We start from the raw sequence: 7357 nt of genomic DNA on the forward strand, positions 1-7357 counted from the left end.
TCAGATTGTTTTGAAATGTGAAAAGAAAAGGCTAAGGCTCGTTGGGGTTTTCTTGGGTGGGTCGGGTTGCTTGATATGCACGATAATTTTTATTTGGCCTTAAATTACGGTTTGTTTTCTAAAAAATCACGAAATCTGCTTCCCTATGTGACTTGTTGATAACGTCAGCATTGCGTTGGTATAGACGAGAATTTGCTATTGGAACCTGCAGCGTCCTGCACAGCGTCAACCACACGAAAACCACAGAACGAGGCAGTAGTATACGTAATTTCTCATGCAGTTCCATGATTTCTAAAAAGTGGTTTGTCGGAGGTAAACAGCCTATAATCGATGGTCATGTCATCTTTAGTTCGGATAATAGGCTCGTTCGAAAACTGCAACAGTGAGTTCATGGACTGCTGATTGGATGAAAAATCTATCTTGAAATGATTAATATACAAAGATGCAAATCAATTGTAGTCTACGGATACGGAGCGATCGCTAACATATCAGAACAAGTTAAGTCGACAGAATATTATCAACAGTGCAAAGACTTACTCAGCACGGTAGTTACCACAGGCATTCGACTCAATGCAAGCAAACCGTCACTGATGCAACCAGTAAGAAAAATTCTCACTGGTTGCATCAGTGACGATTTGCTTGCATTCAGTCGAATGCCTGTGGTAGTTACGTTGTCACAGCCAAGTCAACAGTTCAAATGTGTTTCCACTCAATGATGTCATACCTATAGACCCGATGCTGGTTTAATATACGGTTTTGTATTGCAATTGTACTCGCCCGTATGCGTGTTATATATATGTCACACACAATATGAGTGAAAATTTGACCCATTCATTGACCTTCAAAGCCAATACACTCAACCGGATAACATGAATAAGTAATGACAGTGGTATCGAACCACAAGCGACCGTTGTGTATCCCAAGAAGGAAACCCCTATAAAGCGAGACTTTCGTTTACCTTGAAACTCCTAGCAGCACAGTGCTGTCTGTTCCGACACTTCATTAATTTATGGAGTATGCTTTTATATGTTGAATAATTGGCATGAGACACGGTTGTCGTCGACATATTGCTGGTTGTTGACCTTTTGCACCGAACCTTGTCATTGGCAAGCTGTACTTTTGAGATGCACAACTCGTGCGTAAATGTCTTTCTGCAAATAAATCGTGCAGTCGAATGAATACATCCGCTGACTTAGCTCCTAAAGCTAAACATGTGGCACTGACAGACACATGCGGAAACGTGGTCTAGAACAAAACCGGTAATATATTTCTTTTACTCTTGAAGTAGTTTTCTTAATATCTCGTGAGGTCTGCAGACAACTGTCTCTGAAATACTCGAAAATGTTTTCCGTTACCGCCATTATTTATGTTGTCGTTATAGATCATGCCAAGGGCCGCCGCAAGATTTTATCCCGCCGAACACGCATAAGGTTGATAAGTGTGCGATTACGCAAGTATGTCACATAAATTGATGATCCTGTCTTGATCCAAAAAAATATTCCTCCATTACAGATAGCTAGCATTGTTTCGCCCAGAGCAGATAGGGAAAAATCTCGGTCCCACCACAAAGAACCGTCGAAAAATCAAACGGAAGTTTCTTTCGTGAAGTACCCTTAGTGTTGTAGCTGCTGTCCTTTGTTCCACCATCGACACAAGGGTCTGTCGTTCCGCATAATGGACCTTGTACAAAGCCTGCACTCTAGTCCGTAACACGGAAACTGAAGTTTTACTCCTCATGGCACAGAAGTGTGTTGGATTACAGTCCCTCCACCATGGAGGAACCGTGATTGGATGTATCGTTCTTGTCATTCTGTGACGAGTAGAAAGAATAAAGACAATACACGAATGCACTAATCAGGGACGAGCTTTTTTCCCAAAATACGTTTTCGTCTTCTGACTATTTTAAATTGTTTTATTGTTGGTGTCTTCAGTTAGTGAAACGAAGGTATAGAAAAAGGATTCTAATTTATATCTACTGTAATATCCGTTACTATGGCGAGTATAATAACCACAACGGTGGCCAATTTAAAGAAACACAAATGCAAAGTTTCCGAAATGTGAAAGTTATGAACATCATGATACAGTAATAATCTTAAAAGACTTGGGATTTTTTGCACACTATTTTGTTGAATTTCCACGTAGATGGTCTAGGTAAAGAAGAAAATCGCACGTACTGTCAACGCAAAATTTGCTGTCCATCGAAATGTTTGATACAGACCAATTATTCTATCGATGATCGGATTATTAATAATGACGCATTTGTTACAGTCAGCGAACTTCATTATGGCCCTGGTGTTACCCTTTGTTAGGGATATTGAATGTTGAACTTTAGGTTAAAGGCCCAACACTGTAGCTTTTGATCACCGTGGTTTTTCATCTAATTTTGTTCGTTTTTATGTCCATACCCCAAAGCATGTTGAGATACACAGTATTCAGCTTGTCAACTCAACCTGTACGTGTGTAGACTGCATTGATGCTATTAAAAAGTGAATTCTGATCAGGACTAGAATTCAAATAAAAGTGCATTTTACACATATAGACGCCGTGTTGGCAAACAAAATAGTGAATATTTCAACATGCTTTGGCGAGTACAACGAGAACTTGTTATTGATATACAAAACAAAAATACTGAAAACAATAATTGAAGGTTACTGCTTCTGCCCTATAAGCAGAGTTTGTGTGAAACTAGAACGTCAGCGTGGGAGAGTAATGCTGTGACTTTATAATAAGGTAGAACGCGCCTCGGGGACACAAATTTGGTCTCTCAAACTTTTAAATTCTTTTCTGAGATACCATTTGGGGGTTCATTTTTAAAGCTCTTGGTGTAAGAAAACTTTTCACGGGCTTAGTTTTTCAAAATTCGAAAATTGTTTTTTTTCCATAGAGTTAACACAAGGATGGCGGCCATTTTGAATTTCAAATATCGGTAAATTTGAGTTATTTGTTCCCCTAGTACCAAAATTTGCACGGTGACCCCCGATTTTTATTCTTAATTTTGAAAGAGAATGGTTGAAAGATCCCTTAAAGAAAGTTTGAGCAAAAGTTTACAACTCTTTCACTTTCGAGGCGCGGACTACCTTAACACTCTTTTTGTGAGTAAACCTTCATGGCTGAAACTGAAAGAGCCAGAATATGACGCAATAGTGTAAATTAGTAAACTAGGAGAAACTGATTGTTTCCTGTTTCCTGTAATGACCCAAGGACACAATATATCAGAATGACCACGTGCGAACAATTTAGTATTCAATTAAACACACATGAATAGAGGGCCTATAGCATGTAAAAGTTTGACACTCCTACATGCGGCGATGAGAACATTAGGAAGGTGTTCGAAACGGCTACACCGGTATGCAAAAATGTTGGTGAAGCCAAGCATTCAGTATTTTCAGGAACCCAACCTACGTTAGTTCAAACCGGCCCTGTCCTCAAACGCAAACTCCATGAGATAGAAGACATGCAATCACAAATGACATGCAATCCAAAGTGACCTCTGCGAATTGCACTAAGCTTACAGGGAAAAAAAATTCGCGCTCTGTTATGGTTGAGTAAGGTCTTGCTTCCCACCTTTTCCTGAAGGGTATGTTTTAAGACAGGAAACATGCAGCGTCTGTTATTTAGCCTAGCGAGTTTCCAATGCGATTTGCCAGATTGAAATTTCACAATACGTTTTGTTCCTTAACATGTCTATATCACTTTTCCCCCAGTGTATATGAGACAGAAGATCGGAAATGGACACGTACCCGTCCCCTCCTGCCACCAAGACTGGAGCAGTCAAATGGCCTCCACCAGGGGAAACTCGATATACTCGACAGAAACGAATCACCGAAACGTTGAAATTCGCAAAGTGAGTGTTCATTTCATTTACTCTGGTAATCAAGAAGTATCAGATGATCTATATAAAGCAGTACAATAGAGAAATATATCAAAAGTACCTATTCGCTGTCGTTTTGGTCATATTTTGGTGGCAACACTGTGGTTTTAATTATAAATCGACCAAAGCCAATTCGGCCGAACAGCGATATAGGGTTTCATGCAACCAATTTCAATAAAACTTCAAATTATACGCTTTATTGCAATCTATGGCTGATTTGTTTTTTGCGATGGTGGCGTGTGGTGGGTACGAGGCTTTGGGTGAGCTGAGGGCCTGTACATAGTCTAGAATGTACGAACGTATGGCACCGAAGTTCTGACCAGGTCCATCTGGTAAGGCCAATCTCTCAAATTCACGAATTATAGGATGCAAAATATAACTGCAAGGAAATTATACGAGATTCAGAGCTAGGTAGATTAGTCGGTATGCACCCGGTGGTTACTTGGCTACCTTTGATGTCAATCTCTTTGTTTAGAATTAAAACTTGAAATCGGTGCGATTTGGCATTTGGCTCAGTCAAATTTGGGGCGATTTGAATTGCATTCGAGTATATTTTGAGTCGAGTTGACTGGGAAACAGAAAAATGTTTGTGAATTTTTGCTTTTTGAAATGTCAAAAACGTTGGTCAGCATTTTGATTTTGCCAAATGTCAAAATGCTGTCAGAGTGTTCTAACTTGTAGTGGCTACCAGACAGATCAGTATGCTAAAATGCCGTTGGAGTGGTCTAACTTCTGGTGTCTAGCACATATACAATATTCAAGTACGTTTATGTACTAAAAAAGTGCTTTGACCTCTAGGGTCTTCAGACATTCTATATGCAAATGAGCTAACACGCTAAAAGAGTATGTTTATGGTGTATTCCGGATACACTATATGCAAATTAAATTTTCTGTGTTGCGACTTCTTTACAATTTATTGTCGTGTAAGACTCTGCTCATTACGCAAAACCACCGGCAAGGAGTACTCCTCGACTGTGATTGAACTTGACAGTAAAGTACCCCTATTCCTCCTTTACAGCATTATTTCTTCATTAAATCATTGATTTTTTTATTTCAGCTCATCCAAACGAAAGGCGGTTCCAAAAGATCAGGTAGGAGGCTGATATTACGACAAAAATTCATGTCATAACTGGTTACATTGTTTCGACTTTGCACATATGTGAACATCACATAGCTACTGCCACAAATAGCCTTTTTCTTTTATTACATAGTAGGGAATGTCACAGTAACAGATCAGGGGGTCAAAAGTGACTTGCATCTTGCTCCCGAAGTACTGCTATCGATTATTATGCATAACTACAGTCCCTCCACACACAGCCCTTACGGTCTCATGGCGTTATATAGAGGCGACCAGTCCGATGTTTTTGGACGAACTCATACATGTACCACTGTAGACAGGAAATTTTATGTACCAGTTCATCTGGCTAGACCATCGTAATCTCTTTCGTGAGAAACCTATTTACTTATGTCAAGTAGCAGCATAAATCAAACAGTTCTTAGTTATTCTCCAGCTCGTAAAATGTTCACGACATCGACCGAATTTTTGGATGTCTGCTTTAACAACAGTCGTCCATCTAAGACTCACAAAGCTTGAGTGATATATAAATCTGTGAAACTTCTTCTCAACACAACTGTTCATGGTTTATATAGAAGACTTGAAATCGAAATACTGACCTAAGTTAATATGAGCAAAAGTGCAACAGATTAGCAGTGTGACTAAATTCCGCATGCCTGTGAAGCTTAGGTAATTTAATCCTTATATATAAACTGCGTATACGGTATATTGCATTTCTGTAAAGTATCGTGATCGCACACTTTTAAATATTCTACCGACAAGTCTGTCCATTCTGTCTTTGTGCGAGATTTCTCGGAAATTTGCGTAAAATTAATTGTGTATTGTATGTTCTGAAGAGCTCTGGTCAACCGACTTGGAATCATGACGTCTTCGCAGGGACCTTGGCACGATCAAACACACAAGTGAATTGCGAGAAATAGGCCCCCGCCCATTTCAAAGCTGGCAGATTATTGGTTCGCAATATTGACGTCACCGAAACCTATTGTGTTATGTTTACGTCCTTGCCATTTTGCTGCCTCTTATCTTGGCAAGAATACAATCCAACAGTATCAACACGAACATCGCCACAGGGCGCGGGTTTACTGCGTCCATTGAGACATCCCTTCGTTCTTTCCGGATCGGGTTTAAACCGGTTTCTTTATGAGAACAGAGAAGACCAAGGCTCTTAGGCGATAAGAGGAGACTTTTCTGGTCGATGACGCTTGGCAAAAGCGATGCGATTTTCTTTCTTCTTTCTCTTTCGCTATATTCACCTCGGTGTGAGATTACCGCAATAATTATTTGTTTTTCACTCTTAGCATCAGATTCAATATGTGGGTATGAAGAGAAGCCATCTCCGCACATATATCCTATTAATATTACTGAGGCGGCCTTAATAGCCTGATCGTTTAGTTCATCTGTCTGTTGGAATACTAAGCTAACGATTTTGTTGAACACATCATGGTAAGGAAAGGGAGCGACGCCCGGTCTAAAAGTGATACTGACGATGACTAGAAACATGTCATTTTTTGTCCTTGTTGCGAAATTTCCCTCTGACTTTGTCGAACTGCAAGATCAAGAGTCAACTTCTCCTTTTCTCGGAAAAGGGTAGCAAGAAGAGACGCACTTTGTACAAGACATAAACAAATGAAATAAGTTCACTTCATGTGAATTAGAGAATTAGAGGTTATAAACGGCAAGCGAGGGTATTTGGTTGCAGATATAAGACCTCTGGGGTGAAATTAGCATATTTGGCGGGAAATAATCACCTCGCTTGGCGTATTTCACCAAAAGCATATTATAATTCCTTTCAACCAATGATTTCTACATCATCGGTGGAGAATCCGGGTAGAAAATGCAGAAAATGGGCGAGAACATACTGTGAAAAATGACTTTGCTGAAATGATACGAAGTTCCTTGTGTTGTTCTGCTTCATTTATGCATTTTTTAAGGTAATGCAAGCCACGCGATAAAGCCAGTTCAAAAGCTCTTCATGTAACTCTCTCTGGAAACTTTCAACAATTCATTGTGAAAATATTAATCTGAAATGTAACGGTCATTTTGAACAGTTTGAAGAAAGGAAAAATCGTTCTTGTCTGTACTGACTGCATACTAAAGTTTGAAATGTTGATAGTTAAATTTCACAATAATGGGACAATAGCCACTGTCTTCACTTTAACATGGGGGGTCTTGCAACAAGCTCCATGGTCCTGACCGTCCCATAGTTTTACAGTTCTTCATTTACCTACAACCTGTATTGATTCGTTTTGATAATAAAAAAACCGGTTTCCTCTCAGTGTTAACACCGAGAAAGGGCGCCATTTTGATTTTCAAGTGTCTCTTAATCAGGTTGTTTGATTTCCCTGTCCGAGAATTTTGCAGTATAACCGTTGATATTTTTCTTGGGTATTATTAAAGAGAGTAGGTTAAAG

General features: G+C 39.5%; 1 long non-coding RNA gene across 1 annotated transcript; it reads left to right on the forward strand.

Annotated features, from left to right (window-relative positions):
• Positions 1 to 3789: 3789 nt before the first annotated feature.
• On the forward strand, positions 3790 to 5173 carry LOC139143628 (uncharacterized). The gene is made up of 3 exons (XR_011554645.1): positions 3790 to 3844; positions 4929 to 4962; positions 5086 to 5173. It is a non-coding gene; the product is annotated as an uncharacterized lncRNA (long non-coding RNA).
• The last annotated feature ends 2184 nt before the right edge of the window (positions 5174 to 7357 follow it).

This window comes from Ptychodera flava, chromosome 11 (assembly GCF_041260155.1).
Source record: "Ptychodera flava strain L36383 chromosome 11, AS_Pfla_20210202, whole genome shotgun sequence".
Classification (NCBI taxonomy): domain Eukaryota; kingdom Metazoa; phylum Hemichordata; class Enteropneusta; family Ptychoderidae; genus Ptychodera; species Ptychodera flava.